The following is a 21,057-nucleotide window of genomic DNA, read 5'->3' as shown; positions in this document are numbered from 1 at the left end:
AGTTTAATAGATTAATAGAATCAGATTCGTGAGTAACCTGTTTTAAATCATCCGAAAATATAAGAGAGACTAGATAATTATGATTTTCCTGAAGTTTTCCAGCTGACTTGGATTTTTTTTTACAGACTTTTATTTGCTTTATTTCTCGTTTCATTATAGTTATAACAAAATTCGGGATCGATCATACTGGACGAGACATCCACATCGTAATGTCTATAATAACCTTATTACATGCTCAATATAGAGCTATGAAACTGGCAAATAATACATTTTAAGACCATGTATTTAAATGCATTCACTAACGATGATTCCAGCTGTTCCATCCTGTAGAATACAACACACCTTCCCAATATAAGTTGTCAAGTTTAACCAAGTTTCACGATGACCTTTGTTTTCATATCATACTTCAATCTGATCTCATTTGCATACATAAATGTGGACAACAATGTTACCAAGTATCATCTATTCAAAGATTATGGACAGACAAACAGAGGGATTCCTATATATAGTATATAAACTCCACATATTCGACAGGGTTGCAATTTTGGTGTAACAAATATGTGCATACTTTGAAAACTAAAATTTCTTCAGTACTTTGAAAACTAAAATTTCTTCAGTACTTTGAAAACTAAAATTTCTTCAGTAGTGCTTGATGTTAAAACTTTACTAGCATGTGTTTTTCCAAGGGAAATAAATAAATATATATATATACTGAATACCATGACTATTTCTGAAACTTGTATAACCCCATCATTTATTAGAACTAAAAACATTGGACTTGGAATTTCCACAAATGAAACTCTAATACTAATGAATAAATATTAATGTAACACTATTTTATTTTTAATCTGACAAACAAAACAATAATATCACATGGATCATATGACAGCAAAAACAAAATAACAACTACATTAGGTTTAATACTTGTATCAAAAGAGAAATCTGGTTATTTGTTAAAATAATCCGTCATAAGAATTTCTAGTCCTAATCTGGCATAAATGACTAATTTTGTTTTTCAAGTATTTGTTGTCTTTTGGAAGCATGTAATAATTAATACAAATGGTTTAGAATAGTAATCTATAGATTCCTTACTTATATTATTACCTCAGTTCCATTGCACCAAAGGTAACACACATACATGTACATATACTTTTAAACTAAAAAAAACTAGTGAAGAGAGGATGGGTCTTTTGATCATTTTCCAAAATGAAAATTTCTAGTCTGAATCAGTGTCATAAATGACCCATTTTCTCTTGCAAGTATTTTTCTGCAATTTTAACTAAATGTGATTACATTTCGTATCATGCCAGGAAATACAGTAACTGTACGTCATATGTCCAACTTTGGTGTCATTCGATCTATGACGCCCAGTATGCGATACGGATTTAGCTATGCGATACGGGTTTAGCTATGCGATACGGGGTATGCGATACAGGGTAAATGATACATGCAGATTAGACAAAAGAACCTTTATTAAATATACAAAATTGCTGTATTTAGTATAACTCGAATAATTCAAGCCCTTTCCGTGTCCGATTTTCTCCCACACGAGGTAGCCATCGTAGATCAGCGGAATATAACGACTGAATTATTCGGCCGGTTATATTTAGTACTATATATGATAAAATATTCTATTTGACATGTCAGTCTTTTCCTCGATTGTGACATCACCGAATGAGACTCATCACTGAATGTGTATTTACCAATTTACCATTAGCAACACGACAAGAACGATTGACGCTTCCTCTACTCTTTTCTCGTCCTGAATATCTATGAAATATTTGACACTTGGCATTAAGCAAACCTCAATCAATCAGTCAATCAACCAACCAATCTATCTTTCTCAGTGCACAGTTAAAAGTTAATGAGTGAAAACCATAGATATGTATTTATGCATTCTATGCATGGTTGTACCTTAAAGGACGTCGTGTTGAATTTTGCTGTTACCCAGCAATCACATTCTCAGTTTCTGGATATATTACAATTTTGTATATGGGTATTTAAATTCGTCTTTTTTTCTCTCTTATTCTCTTTGAAAAACAAAATTTAAATGTATTTTTCTTAGATTATATAAAATAACATTTTACAAAACCAAAATTGATTGACGAAATTACTTTAAAAACTGGTTTTCAACAAATTCCCATTCACTGTTCAAGCGAAAACATCTTAAATCTTGAATTTGAATTTTTGACATTATCTGGACTGGTGACTTTATAAAGCAATCTTTAGGGTTGCAAAAATGGGGTCCATGTCAATCAAAAGTTACATTAATCGTACAGTACTTTTTTTGTTTGTTTTATGTTTAGTTAAACCAGAGACATATAATCAGTGCATATAATACAGTGTATTATATGTCTCTGGTTAAACTGACAAGTAATTCTTGACTGTTGTACTGATATATTGTGTCATAGGTTGTTTTAGCATTGTGTTATATTTTATGTGTTCTTTTTTCGCTTGACCCATATGGGTGCAATTTGCAAATAAAATTATGATTATTAAATTTCGCGCTCATATAATATAAACTTGAGTTTGAATGGTTTCCCTTTACAGACTAAAGAGTGATGTCATTATTCAGGAAGCTAGCGCATATTTCCGGTGAATTTCCTCCCTCTTTCTTATGTCTGTTGTTGTGTATACCTTAATTTTGTAACTAATAACATTTGTTTACATTTCAAAATATTTATTGCAATTAATATCAGTATCCCATGCAGTGTATTATTTACATTTCTTGACCGCTTTTATCAAAGCAATCAATACATGCACTGGTGATTACAAAAGGCGTATTCAATAGATGGAATAGCCAGTGGAACTAATTTTAGAACCAACTCATTTGCATATCGGGGAAAGCCTTGTCTGCGTTCAAAGGGGCCAATGTAAATTTGGCGGGGATTGTAGTCTTTCATACGAACGATCAAATAATTTTCGTGGCAGATACAAAGGTAAGTAATTGAACGTCAATAACCACTAACGAAAGCACACCCCTATTCGACTCATCAAAGGATAATTTGTAATGTCCGACCGGCTTCTGCTGCCGGTGAAGACAGTAACAGTGCTTACTTTTAAACTTGTCCGTCTACTGTCAACTTATGTGCAATACAATTGTATACTAACAGAATTGTTTTGATGCGAAAATATGTTCGGTAACATTTTCGTGGAAGTTTATATCTTGTAATATTCAGAAGCAACGGAAAAAATCAAATTATTGTTTTCTGTCGCCATATTTTGCAACTGTCAAGGTCGGATGTTATCAAAAGCATCTTCAAAACATCAGAAAGTTCTGATAAAGTATTGCCTTTTACTCACTAACCAACACTCAAATTGACAAGACTCTTGTAACACTTGAGATGAAACAATTTTGATCTTGCATATACATGTAAGTGCAATTTTCATTTTTAGCGTACATACATTTTAATTCTATAAAAAAAAACATGAACAAAATGTGATTGTAACTATAAACTGGACAAAATAATAAACAGTAAAACAATAGAAGAAATAAAATAGACTGTCCTACATTATTTCCAACTTAACACCACATTCTGCACCCACCCTGTCCTAGATAAGTCACAAAATTATAGATTTGTGTAGCATATATATAGTCCTTAAAGACAAATATTTCACAAGACAAGTTTCTGCCTCAAAGTATATATGTAATATATTTTTGTACATGTAGAACTACTAACAAATAAACTATAATTTTATATACATCATTTGAATCATTCCTTATTCATTTTTCTCCACAAATATTTTACCTTTTATAGACCGTTTCGACTTGTGAGTTAACTTAACACACAATGTGACATCTGGAATGTATGAGGAAATGGATGAATGTGAAAGTCATGAGCTCCGCAGCAACAAATTTTGTTAAATTTCTTGGGTTATCAAAATTGATAACAAAGAGATTTTGTGTTTACAAGTTTTTCTACCAATATAAATGCACTGAATTAAGATTGTGAGAGTAAATTTTTTCATCACCTGACTTAAAGGAACATTGCAGCATTTTTGGTGTCAAAACCTGATCTCTGTATTGAGTTATGTGAAGGTTACCAGGGATGTGTGCAGTTGAGTTGTTTTGGTGTAGGATATGGTACCCAAAACCATGACACGCTGAACCAGACTCGTCTTAAGTTTTGCAGTTCCCAGCCCCTTGTTCTGTTGCACCATCAGCCCTTGCAAGTTGATTCTGGGATTTCAGTACTGTGACAAAGAAGGATGTCTGGCACATAAGCTGTTTCACAGAGACAGTTTCTGACTTTTTGCTGATATTTGTAGACCTCGGACATTTGATGCTATTGCTGTCATGGTTCAATGTTCTGGGTACCTGTGACCAGTCTTGGCATATCGTATAAACAGAAGAGAGGAACAATTTGACCACTAAATTCAATTAAACGGTTTGGTGTCTTTATACCAATTAAACCTGCTTAAAAATGAAACATGATTCGCACTTGCAACTTCCCAAATTATTCCTGTACTGCTTCCTCGTGCAGCTTTACACATGCTCACCTGAAAAAGAGTTTAATTCATTTATTGGACATTTAAATTGTAACATTGTTTTCATGTCTCAATCACCCAAATTTTTAAAGTCATATTTAAAAAAAGAATGGTAAAATTTTTGTTGTTGTTGAGAGTGTATGTGATAAGGTCAGTTTAACCACTAATGGTAAATCAATGATATTTCGTATGGTTCATTGCAAGTCAATGATATTTTGTATGGAACATTGTAAGTCAATGATATTTTACCACAAAACACAGATCAAGTTTGAAAATGGGTGGCATCACTTTTACTGTTCTTGAGTTATGTCCCTTTATAAACATAAAAATTGCTAAATTTTTTCGTTTCCATTCTCTGATTTTAGTTTGCCTCAACCAAATGTTATGAAACTTATACACAATGCTTATTACCACATAATATAGATCAAGGTTGAAATTTATTTATTTTTAATATAAGCGTCATTAAGCCATTTACACTTTAAGGAGGTTGGAAATCAGCAGAAAAGCTTTCATAGGTTATCCTTGGAAGGATATTAACTTGAAAGTGCATTTTAGTACATGTAATTCCTTATTATTTTCATTTCATTTTTTAATTACACATACAAAATCTATATTGTTAAACTGTATATAGACAATATATAGTGAATATTGATTCCTATGCATTGGCATTTCTCATTTCCAGAGAGATTATTTGGTTCTGCACCTTCAGTCATACATGTAATTCATCGACATTGAATGTACTGCATAATTTACCAGTATTGCCATTTTCAACATCTGTATATATACTATCAAAATTACCTTCAGTGTATTTATTATTGACAATTTTGCCAATTTGAAATTGAAGATAAGAATAAAGGCCAAGATATTGCTTAAAAAATGCAATAATTGGTTCATCACAAATTTGCATCCCAAGAAAAATAAAAAAAGCGAAGCAATTTTTAGCAGGGAATTGAAACAAATGTATATATATATATTCTTTCTGGTCAGACTGATTCAGCATAAACACTACTACAGTTATATCTTTCATCATGGAGATATTTTTCTTTTGAGATGGGATTGATTGAAGGCAGCATTTTCTATTAAATCAACATGTTAAAATCCTTTTTGTTCTCATTCTACTGACCAGTAAATAAATATGTTGTGATCTCTATGGGGGGTTAGTAAGAAGCTAGGTTCTCTTATCACACTTATAGTGTTTAGTCTATGAATTATACATGTTACTACATCTATCATGTTGTTACTAATTTCATATTGATTTAATTAGTTATCAATTTGATTACTTGAACTGTTGATGACACATGTATTATTTCAAAACATGCCACTAGTCTTATCTGTTCAAAATCTGTAAGATCTATATGTCAGATTATATGCTGTTTATACTTGACTACTGTACTAGTATATAAATTAGAGGCATCATATTTAGACCCCTCAACCAAGAAATTTGTTTTGCATGCACACTAATCACTTATAAAAATTGCGGATTTTATCCAACGCAATCATAGGTTTGAACGTAGTTTTCAATTTAGACTTGTATATATATATATAAAAAAATCCAGACTGGCTGTTGAAACATTTTGATATAAGCTTGAATGGGTATACATTTATTTTTCTAGGATTCCTCAAGGTCTCAGGTTTTTGTCTTTTGATGGAAGTAATAGAAGATAACAATAATCTCATGAGATAAAATTTAACCTAGCGGACAAAACTCAAATATTCATGTTTTTTTATAAGCCCGTTTACGGGACGTATTATGGTATACCGTTGACCGTTTGTCTGTCCGTCTGTCCGTCCGTCCATCGTCAACATGTCGGACATTAACTCAAAAAAGCTTTAACCAATATGCATGAAACTTTGGTGAATTGTTTTATATATCTATTGACGTGAGCTCCCTTTCGTTTTTTATAAATTTCAGATTTACCGTTTCCGAGTTTTGAGTCATTAAGAAAGGGGGGATTTTCCAGTTTTCCGACAATAACTCAAGAATGCTTTCACCAACTTGCAAGGAATTTTGGTGAATTGTTTATATCTACTGACATGAGCTCCCTTTCAATTTTTATAAGTTTTAGATTTTACGTTTCCGAGTTACAGGGTTTTATTCATAAAAAAAGGGGGATTTTCCATTTTTTTTAAATTTTAGTTCATTTATATGTTTTGGAGTTTAGTGTGACGTCCATTTTCATACTAGTACACATTATTGTTTAGGGGCCAGCTAAAGCCCGCCTCAGAGTGCGGGATTTTCTCGCTGTGTTGAAGACCCATTGGTGGCCTTAGGCTGTTTTCTGCTCTTTGGTTGGGTTGTTGTCTCTTTGGCACATTCCCCATTTCCATTCTCAATTTTATATCGCTGTATTTACAATGTACATGTAGCACTTCTGATCAGAATTCAAAAAATGTTTTACCTTTATTAATTAAAAGCTGACTTAAGCACATACCAATATTGTACTCAAAGAACAGTGTTAATGTACTTTTTAAAAAAAATGTTAGCCTAATAAATTCATACTTTTGTAAGGAATATGAATTACTAAGCCATTTTTAGTGCATCTCCATAGGCTTCAACAGTTTATCTTGAACTGTCTTTTTGATAAGATCAACTCATTTAGATTTCTGACATCCGATAACCTTTTAATGCTGCAAGCTCAGAAAGAAATGGTACCAAGCTGATTCTGGAATCTTAGTCTTGGGTAGTCTTCTTTTGTATGTTTATATTAAGCATCTTTCTGTGATGACACTCGTCTATATTTTCTGTACATTGTACCTGAAATATAATTTATACAGTTTTGCACTTGGGTTATCAAAATTGATAACAAAGAGATTTTGTGTTTACAAGTTTTTCTACCAATATAAATGCACTGAATTAAGATTGTGAGAGTAAATTTTTTCATCACCTGACTTAAAGGAACATTGCAGCATTTTTGGTGTCAAAACCTGATCTCTGTATTGAGTTATGTGAAGGTTACCAGGGATGTGTGCAGTTGAGTTGTTTTGGTGTAGGATATGGTACCCAAAACCATGACACGCTGAACCAGACTCGTCTTAAGTTTTGCAGTTCCCAGCCCCTTGTTCTGTTGCACCATCAGCCCTTGCAAGTTGATTCTGGGATTTCAGTACTGTGACAAAGAAGGATGTCTGGCACATAAGCTGTTTCACAGAGACAGTTTCTGACTTTTTGCTGATATTTGTAGACCTCGGACATTTGATGCTATTGCTGTCATGGTTCAATGTTCTGGGTACCTGTGACCAGTCTTGGCATATCGTATAAACAGAAGAGAGGAACAATTTGACCACTAAATTCAATTAAACGGTTTGGTGTCTTTATACCAATTAAACCTGCTTAAAAATGAAACATGATTCGCACTTGCAACTTCCCAAATTATTCCTGTACTGCTTCCTCGTGCAGCTTTACACATGCTCACCTGAAAAAGAGTTTAATTCATTTATTGGACATTTAAATTGTAACATTGTTTTCATGTCTCAATCACCCAAATTTTTAAAGTCATATTTAAAAAAAGAATGGTAAAATTTTTGTTGTTGTTGAGAGTGTATGTGATAAGGTCAGTTTAACCACTAATGGTAAATCAATGATATTTCGTATGGTTCATTGCAAGTCAATGATATTTTGTATGGAACATTGTAAGTCAATGATATTTTACCACAAAACACAGATCAAGTTTGAAAATGGGTGGCATCACTTTTACTGTTCTTGAGTTATGTCCCTTTATAAACATAAAAATTGCTAAATTTTTTCGTTTCCATTCTCTGATTTTAGTTTGCCTCAACCAAATGTTATGAAACTTATACACAATGCTTATTACCACATAATACAGATCAAGGTTGAAATTTATTTATTTTTAATATAAGCGTCATTAAGCCATTTACACTTTAAGGAGGTTGGAAATCAGCAGAAAAGCTTTCATAGGTTATCCTTGGAAGGATATTAACTTGAAAGTGCATTTTAGTACATGTAATTCCTTATTATTTTCATTTCATTTTTTAATTACACATACAAAATCTATATTGTTAAACTGTATATAGACAATATATAGTGAATATTGATTCCTATGCATTGGCATTTCTCATTTCCAGAGAGATTATTTGGTTCTGCACCTTCAGTCATACATGTAATTCATCGACATTGAATGTACTGCATAATTTACCAGTATTGCCATTTTCAACATCTGTATATATACTATCAAAATTACCTTCAGTGTATTTATTATTGACAATTTTGCCAATTTGAAATTGAAGATAAGAATAAAGGCCAAGATATTGCTTAAAAAATGCAATAATTGGTTCATCACAAATTTGCATCCCAAGAAAAATAAAAAAAGCGAAGCAATTTTTAGCAGGGAATTGAAACAAATGTATATATATATATTCTTTCTGGTCAGACTGATTCAGCATAAACACTACTACAGTTATATCTTTCATCATGGAGATATTTTTCTTTTGAGATGGGATTGATTGAAGGCAGCATTTTCTATTAAATCAACATGTTAAAATCCTTTTTGTTCTCATTCTACTGACCAGTAAATAAATATGTTGTGATCTCTATGGGGGGTTAGTAAGAAGCTAGGTTCTCTTATCACACTTATAGTGTTTAGTCTATGAATTATACATGTTACTACATCTATCATGTTGTTACTAATTTCATATTGATTTAATTAGTTATCAATTTGATTACTTGAACTGTTGATGACACATGTATTATTTCAAAACATGCCACTAGTCTTATCTGTTCAAAATCTGTAAGATCTATATGTCAGATTATATGCTGTTTATACTTGACTACTGTACTAGTATATAAATTAGAGGCATCATATTTAGACCCCTCAACCAAGAAATTTGTTTTGCATGCACACTAATCACTTATAAAAATTGCGGATTTTATCCAACGCAATCATAGGTTTGAACGTAGTTTTCAATTTAGACTTGTATATATATATATAAAAAAATCCAGACTGGCTGTTGAAACATTTTGATATAAGCTTGAATGGGTATACATTTATTTTTCTAGGATTCCTCAAGGTCTCAGGTTTTTGTCTTTTGATGGAAGTAATAGAAGATAACAATAATCTCATGAGATAAAATTTAACCTAGCGGACAAAACTCAAATATTCATGTTTTTTTATAAGCCCGTTTACGGGACGTATTATGGTATACCGTTGACCGTTTGTCTGTCCGTCTGTCCGTCCGTCCATCGTCAACATGTCGGACATTAACTCAAAAAAGCTTTAACCAATATGCATGAAACTTTGGTGAATTGTTTTATATATCTATTGACGTGAGCTCCCTTTCGTTTTTTATAAATTTCAGATTTACCGTTTCCGAGTTTTGAGTCATTAAGAAAGGGGGGATTTTCCAGTTTTCCGACAATAACTCAAGAATGCTTTCACCAACTTGCAAGGAATTTTGGTGAATTGTTTATATCTACTGACATGAGCTCCCTTTCAATTTTTATAAGTTTTAGATTTTACGTTTCCGAGTTACAGGGTTTTATTCATAAAAAAAGGGGGATTTTCCATTTTTTTAAAATTTTAGTTCATTTATATGTTTTGGAGTTTAGTGTGACGTCCATTTTCATACTAGTACACATTATTGTTTAGGGGCCAGCTAAAGCCCGCCTCAGAGTGCGGGATTTTCTCGCTGTGTTGAAGACCCATTGGTGGCCTTAGGCTGTTTTCTGCTCTTTGGTTGGGTTGTTGTCTCTTTGGCACATTCCCCATTTCCATTCTCAATTTTATATCGCTGTATTTACAATGTACATGTAGCACTTCTGATCAGAATTCAAAAAATGTTTTACCTTTATTAATTAAAAGCTGACTTAAGCACATACCAATATTGTACTCAAAGAACAGTGTTAATGTACTTTTTAAAAAAAATGTTAGCCTAATAAATTCATACTTTTGTAAGGAATATGAATTACTAAGCCATTTTTAGTGCATCTCCATAGGCTTCAACAGTTTATCTTGAACTGTCTTTTTGATAAGATCAACTCATTTAGATTTCTGACATCCGATAACCTTTTAATGCTGCAAGCTCAGAAAGAAATGGTACCAAGCTGATTCTGGAATCTTAGTCTTGGGTAGTCTTCTTTTGTATGTTTATATTAAGCATCTTTCTGTGATGACACTCGTCTATATTTTCTGTACATTGTACCTGAAATATAATTTATACAGTTTTGCACTTGCAATAAAAGGTTCCCCTGATGAAACCTTTTGATGTTATAATTAGTTATGCAAGTTTTTGTCTTTTATTTAACCTTATGTTGGCCTCACTGACATCACATCAGAATAACCAAGGATTATTTCCCCTTGCTTTGCCTCTAACATTTTCGACATGCTGTTAAAGCTGATTTGATAATACACATTCCCCTGACTATGGATAACAACCTGCTTTTGTAAAATTATTTTTGAAGAAAAATGGAATAATTTACCATCTGTTGACCTAGCATGTCAGATCATAAGTAATCACAGAAAATCGAGGAAAATTTTATATTATTGATCTGGTAAGGAAACTATGTGATTCATGGAATGTAATTTGTGAGCAATCTGTGTTCAGATTTGATAGAATTGGTGATATTATAATTATATGTCCGGTTTCGTCTGTCTATATTTTTTTTCGGATTACAATAGTGAATGGTAATTTACATGTGTACCTTTACAAGGCAAACTACAAACCAGACACAGGCCTAGTCCAATTTCACAGGTAATGGTGAGGGTTCGGAATTTTGTTTTGCATGGTCCAGTGTGCATTTGTTTTCTCTTTTTAAATACATACATGTAGGCATGATACAGTTTTGTACAAAGTAAACTTACATGTATACATGTATCACTTTGTTTTCAATTTGCAATTTTTCAGCAAAATTTATGGAATACATGTACATGATCAGGGTTCTCACTTGGGATTTTTCAAGGCGAGTCCAGCTGGGAATCGTCCTTTTTGGCCATTGTTAGTCCATCAGTGAGAAGATGAAATATTACATAATTTATGATACATTGTATCTGTCTCCATGACAAAAAAGAGCGAGGAAATGTCATTATGACTTCAAATTTAAATTTTTAAACTCTTGATATTAAATGATGATACATGTGCTACAATTATAATTTGATACAGCATTTTACAATCTTGATGCTTCTTTGAACTCACCATTTTAGAGAGTAATGAGTCCAGACAGATTTTCATGAGTTCAGGACTGTCATGGACTAGCCTTAGTGAGAACCCTGACGATAACATTACTGCTAAATGAACAAATAGTGAACGCATTTTTATCTTTTATTTGAAAAGAAATATGCAGTTGCACTCTTTACACTTGTATTTGAAATCAAGATAATTTTATTTCAAGAAAAGTGCATTTCTGCACACCGCCCACCTGTGTTCGAGTGTTTGTTCTTAAAATTTCATGGAAAATTGAATTGCAATGCATTGTTTGTGAAAGCATGTAGTATTTTCAAGTGCTTTGCTATTTGATCTTTCATTTGTGTAATCACATTATCAATCAGATTTGAACCAGTAAAACAAACAGAAGGCTGTCTGTTATCATTCAAGTGCAATAGACATTTTGTTTTGTTAAGCAACATTTTATTCAGTGTCAATTTCAGACAGCTGACAGTTTATACATTTCATTGTAAATTAGCAAAATCAAAATGGTTAAATTTGAAAGTACTTCATTAACTGCAGTGCTTTTTGTCATTTCGGGGCCTTTTATAGCTGACTGTGCGGTTTGGGCTTTGCTCATTGTTGAAGGCCGTACAGTGACCTATAGTTGTTAATTTCTGTGTCTCTTGTGGAGAGTTGTCTCATTGGCAATCATACCACATCTTTTTTATATGCCTTGTATTTACTACAATGGGAAAAGAAACAAAAGGATAATTTCTGTGTGTCACTTAATTAAAAATTACCCATCATATTTGATTGTAATATATAAAGCACTAATTCAGTAATTGCAAATTTAAATGTATGAACAAGCATGATTGATCAAACTTTTTCAGTTAAAGAAATTACAATCAAATTTGAAATAAGCAATATTTTTTATAGCTGTAGTTAATGAAAAAGATGTTATATTGATAATACATCCTATTTGTAAAGTATGTTAATTACCAACAGAGGAAGAAATGACTGGTTACACCCTATGGATTGACTTGAATCATGCTGACATTACTGTTTATTTATACAGAGGGTAAAATGGGGAAAGACTGACAGATGTTATTTAATATGTACATGTATGTATATGCATGCATGGCCTTTCTATGCAAAACTGGGATTGATATATTATACATGATGTACACTTCAGAGACGTGATTTATCGCAGACATGTAGTTAGTTAGTTACAGTTACAGAAGCCTATGCTGTAAGCATATATAAAGGCCCTTAAAAATGGCTAAGCGAGTCTGTTGGATTCCACTAACATACATCAATTCTCTTTTCCATTAAAATGTATGGATTGTATAATTTGTATCATATTAGCTGCCCTACTTTCATTAGGCAATGGTACTGACATATATATATAACATAGAGGGGATTTAGGGCTTTTTGTAGTGAAGCATTAACATGTGGGAGCCCATTGGTAGGCAGGCCTAGGGGTCCCTATTTTCTACTTGTACTGGCTGCAATGTCCATTTTTTGAGCCTGGCCAAAAATATGTCTGTTCAGGGTTTCCTTTAAAATCATAGGATCTATACAATCCAGGTAGTTGTGAGTTTTTGGGGGTTTTTTTTGTCACTGATTTTTTTTTATTATGGTTTTAAATTTAAACAGCTTATCAAAACCTCTACAATTTTTTTGCAATTTGTCAAAGACAAATTTGGCAATGTTTTAAAGTTTGTGTGATCAATTTTAATCACATATTTTGATTAATAAAAGTTAGTCATTTCCAAAATTAGTAAGTTTGGGAAGAAATCCTAGAATTTGAGGTTGGTTCGGAATCTCTATACACACAGAATAGAGAATAGAAATGGGGAATTATTCAAAGAGAGAATAACCCAACCAAAGAGCAAAAAACAGCCCAAGGCCACCAATGGGTCTTGAACACGGTGAGAAAATCCCACACCTTCAGCTAAACAATAATGTATACTAGTTCAGCAAAATGGATGCCACACTTAACTCCAAAATAAATATATAAATGAACCAAAATTAAAAAACTCACAAGACTAGAGGTTCCTGACTTGGGACAGACGCAAAAATTTGGCAGTGGTTAAACATGTTCTGTGAGATTTCAACCCTCCCCCTATACATGTACATTGTACCTCTAGCCAATGTGGAATAAACAAACACACATCAATATGCACAGAAAAACTCAGTTTACCTTTGTTTTTTTGTCTTTAGGGAACTGGTCATTAACAGCTAAGTGCAGCAAACACACATTTTAGTTTTAAGGTGAAAGAATTGCAAATGTAAGTTGATTGTCCCAAATTGAAATATATCATTTCTTTTTCATTTGATCTATATGAGAATAAACAATGGAAAAAGATGATTCATAAGTTCTGTGTGAACAGATAAGAGTTATCTGAGTATATATACACGTATGCCTTGGTACTTTTTATTTTAACTTTACACTTTACAAATTTTCTATTTTATCAATGAAACATTGTCTCCTGAAGATAAACATTTAACAGAGGTTCAAACTATACATGTATAGTCATATCCTTATTATAATAGACGCCACCATCTTTGTACTACATTTTTCATATTCCACCCATTCATTGTTATGTTTATCACATTTACAGATTAATGAACTCCCACTCTTGTTAACCTGGCATGTTTCAATATTATTTTATCAGACAGTGGCTATTGATTTGTCCCCCATTGTCTGTTTAATTGATTGATATGGTTTATTTTAATGGGTCAGAGTAATAAGCTTTAATTAGATCTTCAAAAAATCAATGAAATGAATCAGCCAATGACTAAAAAAATTGGTAGGAATCATTGATAGTGACAAGCTCTATTTGTCACTTGAAACATTCTGTTACATCATCATGACAACCAAGAAATTGGATATAATCTGTTGTTGAAGACATTGCATTGATTATAGACACACAATGTACATACTAATTAACAGCCATTTTGTGTTGACTTTAGGCTAATCTTAGAAGTTTTTGTGACTTGTATTTGTAATAAAGGAGCTCGAGTAAATGTACAGGTACTATGCACATTTTGTGTCATTGATTTAGACTAAGGGTCCGATTGGTTTTGACCAATTCAGAGTAAAATGTATGACAACTAAAAAGTTGGTTACTCATTTCCGCATTTCTGTATACATACCATTGACTATTTGAGGATCAGAATACAATTACCTTCTATTTTATTTTGTATGTACATGGAACCGACACCTGTCTTTTGTTGAAGGCTGTATGTTGCCCTCTGGTTGTTGTCTGGTGTTTTCTGTCTTTGGGTTCACTGAGTGCCTGTCTTGTAAATGTTCACCATAGATCTTTTTTTATTCAACCTGTATTTAAAAATCGTCAACTGCATATATTGCAATCAGTGGTCAAATTTTCCCTTATATAACTAGCAGCAGGGCTCTTCATGGGAAGTTGGCTTTCTTTGTACTGTCAAAAATGTATCTATAATACAATGTATGCAACCGAAAAATGAGCTTAGAAAGCCAACAATTGTCAGCATTTAAACCCTTAATTGTTGGTAGTGTTGGACTTCTCTCCATTAAAATAGCACTTCAATGATGACACACAGCTTGATCAAATAATTAAGAGTAGGCAAGTTAGTACTTCAGAGAAACACACCTGAATATTTAACCCAATTATTGTAGGAAAAATGTACTCCTGTTTGATAAAATACAGCCATGTGTTATCAATTTATAGTTTTGACCTTTAGAGAGATAGTTAAGGGGGTTCTGCCATACTGAATGATAGTAAATTATTGACTAATTGTATGCATGTTCCCATGGAATGAAAGTGTTAATCACAAACTGATTACTTCAGTATACATGTATTTCTGCACCAATTTACAAGTACATAAAAATGTAACCCTATTGTTATACAACTTTATGAAGATACATGTACATTTTGTATATCACCAAGTGTAGTTCATGTTTATGCATATGGTAATGTTTTAAAGTATTTATTTGCATCTTCAATGTGGGTCTAAAGTAATAATGCAAGGTATTGATGTTTTAATAGCAGATTTATACATAATATACAATTTAACTTATCAAATTTCTAGATTTTGGGAGCTACTCAAATCCAATATTCATACATGTCTATTACAGATTAGACTACAGTTATGCAAATGCTAAATTCTGTAAATGTTAAAGGCCATTGGTAATGTATATTGCATAAGCATATAATGAAAACGATTTCTTTTAGACATGCAATACTTTTATCCACTAGACCAAGAGTTCTAGTTGGACGCAATTGTGTGTTGATATTGATATTCATTGAAAATTGTAACAGTTCATTCAATAAACCCAGCTCAAGAGTTCTTTTGGTGATTTCTTCAAATGTACATAAATTAATCTTATACATATACATGTTTGTACAGATTTTTCCATTTACACAAAATGAAGTCCTGGAAGTAAGGCAGCCATTTAGTGCTCAATGTAGTGCTGGCTGTTTGAAAGAATTGTTAAAAGAACTCCTGAGGATTCAAATACCAATAAAAAAATGCATTCTAAAGATCAAAAGCAAAACTTATTTCAGAAGATGAAAAAAATGGTAACTCATTTTCTTTTAGCCTGTTGAACAGTGTGATTTTTCTATAGATTAGTATCTGAAATCCAGAAAATCTTATCTAGTCAATAGAACTTATTTATAGAAATGTAGGTCTATTATTATATTATCCCCCTCTCCTGACACACAAACACATTACATTGCACATGCACATCAGTGGGTTGTATACTTGTAAAAGCGATGGGCTACATTGTATGTCATGGTATGTCTGTCGGTCATATTTTGCATGCTTGATAAATTAATTCAAAATTTACAGATTCCATGAGTTTTTATTATCGATTGAGCAGGTCCTTTTTGTCAAAATGCCAGATTCAGGCCCGTGTCCAGACTTTTGAGTTTTAATCACTGCAAAAAAAATTTAGGGTGAAAATAAGCATTAGTAGTGCACCATTTATCAACTCTCTACAAGGTTGGATTGCTCGTTGAAGATTTACATACATGTTTTCATTTTTGTACAGGTATGATTTACTTGATGTATATTTTACCTTGTAACTGTACCGTGGGTGTAAAGAAAAACATTTGAATATCACACTTGACTAAAATCTCTTTCTGACAGCTTTTACCTAATAAATGGAGTGTAAAATGTTTTTACAAGGGACTGATTTTATTATACATACAAGTAATATGATGTATTTTATTTTCAATTTACAGGTCATGTGCGTCCAAGTGTAGCTAAATATAAAAAATAGTGAGGATATATAAACAAACAGCTTTATTGAGGGTCAGAAGAAGCTAAAATATCTTGGTAAGTACCAGCAAGGATTTTATGACTCGTTTCTTGTTACCATATATAATTTGTCAAAACATTTTATATAGGTTGATAGCCCTTAGATGATTAGAGTTACTTGTACAGATCTGATAGTCTAAGAGCATTTTCTCTAGAGCCTGCTGATTTATTTGTAATCTGGCAGAGAACTTGTCATCTCAACATGAAATAAACATTTGAAACTAACATCTTTTTTTTATGTTTTTCAACTTGATAATCTCCCTACAGCTACATGTAGTTTTCTTTCAGCATTGCATTAAAAACTTGTTTTCTAAATATATGATATATCAAACTAATCTCAAAACGACCCTTACATACATGTATCTCTGGAATGAAATATGCTGATTAGTGTTAAAAATTACATAGACTTGTTCTCTGGGATTTTAAACCTGAGAATTTTCACACACTGCCTACTTGAATGTTTATTCCAATCTACAAATGCAGGCCCTTTCATTCGGAGGTGGTACCTGGTACCCTTGTTCTCTACAGAATTTAGGGATTTTTATGTAAGGTACATTTATTCATGGAATATATTGAAAAGTACCACCTACAAATGGGAAAAGTACCAGTCAACATGAAAAATAATGAAATCCCTGCAAATGTAAAAAATTATTTCTCTATACAAATTGAAATTCAAATTTTACTGTAGGTAATCCAGCCTTATTACAATTTACAACTACATGTATATGCACAATGAGAGACCACTAATGTCAACATGTACATGTATATAATGATGTGCTTTATTCTGGTTTGATAGATTTAACATCTGTATTGGCTTAAATATTTACTAGGATGTCATTGGAAGTTACCACTTGAAATCACTGCTGTTGTCTAGTTTCATTTTGCTTTACTTCACACAATTCAAGCTGCACTATTATCTTATGTTTACTTTTACATGAGGTGTCAGTAAAAGTAAAATTAATTATCTGCACATCTGTCAAATACCTTTTTGGACCTCCATTGCTTAAGGGTTATGCAATTGAATACCAAGGTATTAGGTGCAAAGAATATTCTTATGTTAATTGATTTTTGCGTGGATACAAATGAAAATGTTATGTTTATCTGTTTATTTCTTGTATATTGGTGTCTGAATGAATTGTCAAGTACTGGTTTGCTATTTATTACAAAGTTGAACATTGAAGAACTTGCATTTGACCTTAAAATTTGTGAATGTGAAAAGGAACAGCTCGTTCTCTATCAGTCTATGATAATTTATTCATAAATTTTATAAGACATGCATGTCTATTTGAAGCTCTGATCTTTGTCCCATTCATACATGATGCTCACTTTTATATTTGATAGATTTTGATATTACATCATTACCTGTATGAGGTACATTTGTACATGTTATAAATTGTATTTTAACTGCATGCTCAGCAATTCTGACACTTGATACATGTATACATAGAAATTACAGATGAATGGAGAAAGTAGCTATTTTTTGGTAATCATGGTTGCATAATACTAGAATAAGACCGTTTCATATCATGCTAAGTTGAGAATATTTTATTGCTTATAATTACAGAAGTGATATCTATGGATTATTGATCCCTGGTGTTGGAATAATTCACAATAGTTACATTTCTCTTGGTTACTGAATTGTGTGTGAACCAAAATGGATTCAGTTAAGCTTTAAATGCTTAAACATTTACAAGAAGTAACTTGAATGCATTTGTAAAGTTCTAAAACAGGATTGATGATTTGGACATTACAGGACAGAATTCATTACCTTTCCAGGAATGTATAATTCAGAAGTACAGAAATTTCTAAATGTATTGACCCATGGTTTAAGCTTTTTGGGGTGGGGGTGAAATTAGTCCGGGAAAACATGGTATTACTATATTTACTGGTTGAAATTATCTTTGATGATTAGAATAGCTTTCAGTAACTAATAATAGTACTAGTAGAATTGTACCTTGTCTGGAACCACCTGATTAATGGTTAATAAAGTCCGTAATAGACTGGACACTTGAACATATCCCTCAGTCATGACAGCCAATAACTCAAGATTTTAAACCAAACATTAATAAATTTCTATAAACTGTTGGACCTAAAGAAACAAACTATCATTATGATTTATTGGACAATCTGTTTTATTGAAAATGGACGAAATATAAACCACCCATATAGAGTAGAATGTAGATATAGTTATACCCTGTACCAGGGAGATTTAATTGAAAATTTAACTAACAATATCTTGTAGATTATCTGGTAGTAAAAGGTTGTAAAATAATCCACTTTTATTTTGATACAAATTTCCATTCAGGTCAGAAAGTGAATGAATTGTTTGTAGTAGACACAGGTAAATGTTTACATTTTAAAAAAGGTTTTAACAAGACTTTATGATGTTTACAGTGTTTTTGGGTTTGACTGAACAGTTTTAAAGAGATTTAAAAAGGTGTAATGTATAACTTTTGAGGTTTCTTCTGTCTTATTGCAAGGTTCAATGCAATATAGAAATATCTTGGAGATAGGAGTCAATCACCATAGTTCCAATCATTTAGAAAATGGTAATGAAAAAAGGGGGAAATAGCAAGAAGTTTAAAGGGAAAAATATATGGAAAAGGCTGGAGAATAATCAGACATTGGTGAAAATGTGGCTATTTATTTTACCTGACATAGATTGTGAAGATTACCAGTTGGTACAACATTGATATTGTAATGCTTATTGTTGTGATTGATTTCAGCTTCAAATCAATATCCTTTTTTATAAAAATTTCTTAAGAACTTTTTTTAAGTAATTAACTTAGATTTTCAAATTCCTTCAGGACATTTTGAGACAAAGGTGTACTGTGACTTGTGCCCTCAAGAAAGCAAGAGTATCAATTATAGGTAAAATTAAACACTTTGCATCATTAAAAGGTCAGTGGTCTCAATATCATGCCTGTCAGTCAGAAGTAATATATTCAGGTTATTGAACTTACATATTATAAGAATTGATGACTTTATTTCTGGACTGTAATGACTATAACAGAAGTAACAAGCTTGTTTGCCTCTAGTTCAAAGGTCATTAACAATATATTGCTGATATAAGCAGCTAAATCTAGAAACTTGTTGTTATATTTGTTGTTGGGTTGCTGTTTCATTGACATACCCCACATCTCCTTCTGTCTTCTGTTTATAATTGATAAATTGTTTTAGTTCACAGGCCTATGCTGCAACATTCATTTCCCAGTAGATGAAAGATTTTTGTTGTGGCTGATGTTTACATTCAATTTGTAGATTCACAGATATAAAAATTATATGTAAATTAATGCATGTGAAATGGTAATTTTTTGTCATGTGAGGAGTTAACTATGCAGCAAACAAGTGAAAAATTACATTTAGTGCAAATTGTAGACCTTTTCACATTCATATGTCATTGTAATTATAGATGAAAGTCATCAATTTGTGCAGATTGCATCACAACTCCTTTTATGGATGCATTAATGCAAAGTTTCGTTGTCCTGTACCACATCTTATTTTCTTAAGTGTTTTTCGATAGTTTTATTTATTTTGTTGATACTAGCTTTTATATTTAAAATTGAACAGTTGGTTTTTATTGTAATGAAACTCAATGCCAAAATAAAAAAAATAACATGGATATTAATTTATCAGTAGAACAGTATACTAGGGATGATTTTATTTTCGTGGGTACCAATTTTCTTTAATTGATGAAAAAATTGTATTTTCCTGGATTTTTGATTTTGCAAAATTCTGCACACTAGCCTTAAGAAAATTTGTTTTTCGTTAAACATTTAATTTCGTGGCTCATCTTTACCCACGAAATCCACTAAAATTGGTATCAAACGAATAATAATGAATCCCCAGTACCTACCTTGTGGCTATGGGCCTTTCAGTCTTGGGATGAGCCTCAAGAATTAATTAAAATCAGAAACACTCGAGGGAATGCATAGTAGCAGACTTATACCATTTGCCTTGGATGTTTTTTTTTGTTTTCATTTGAGGTGAGCCACATTAATGAATTTGATCAATAAAATTATTTTTTTTGGACCAGTCAGAAGTCAGTTTTCTGTCCTTTATATATAACTGTAGTACATGCAAGGTGATTTTTCATTGAATGTTGGTGATTCTCTATGACGTGTTTTTCTGTATATTCAGCATATAGTAAATGACATGGTC

General features: G+C 32.0%; 1 protein-coding gene across 14 annotated transcripts in view; it reads left to right on the top strand.

The window, feature by feature from the left end:
- Positions 1-2,787: 2,787 nt before the first annotated feature.
- LOC127735024 (gamma-adducin-like) overlaps positions 2,788-21,057 on the top strand; it is a 67,603-nt gene continuing 49,333 nt past the window's right edge. For 12 of the 14 annotated variants that reach the window (XM_052245096.1, XM_052245095.1, XM_052245092.1 and 9 more), the window contains exons 1-2: positions 2,788-2,939; positions 16,821-16,914. The gene's annotated coding sequence lies outside the window, so the exon portion shown is untranslated. Of the gene's footprint in view, positions 2,940-10,833; positions 10,994-11,016; positions 11,194-16,820; positions 16,915-21,057 lie in introns of those variants that run through there. The other 2 variants (XM_052245091.1, XM_052245090.1) reach the window with 2 other exon arrangements.

Source organism: Mytilus californianus, unplaced genomic scaffold, assembly GCF_021869535.1.
Source record: "Mytilus californianus isolate M0D057914Y unplaced genomic scaffold, xbMytCali1.0.p SCAF_3, whole genome shotgun sequence".
In the NCBI taxonomy this organism is placed as follows: Eukaryota; Metazoa; Mollusca; class Bivalvia; order Mytilida; family Mytilidae; genus Mytilus; species Mytilus californianus.
Note: the sequence above shows the minus strand (reverse complement) of the source record. Positions and strands in the feature narration are given on the sequence as shown.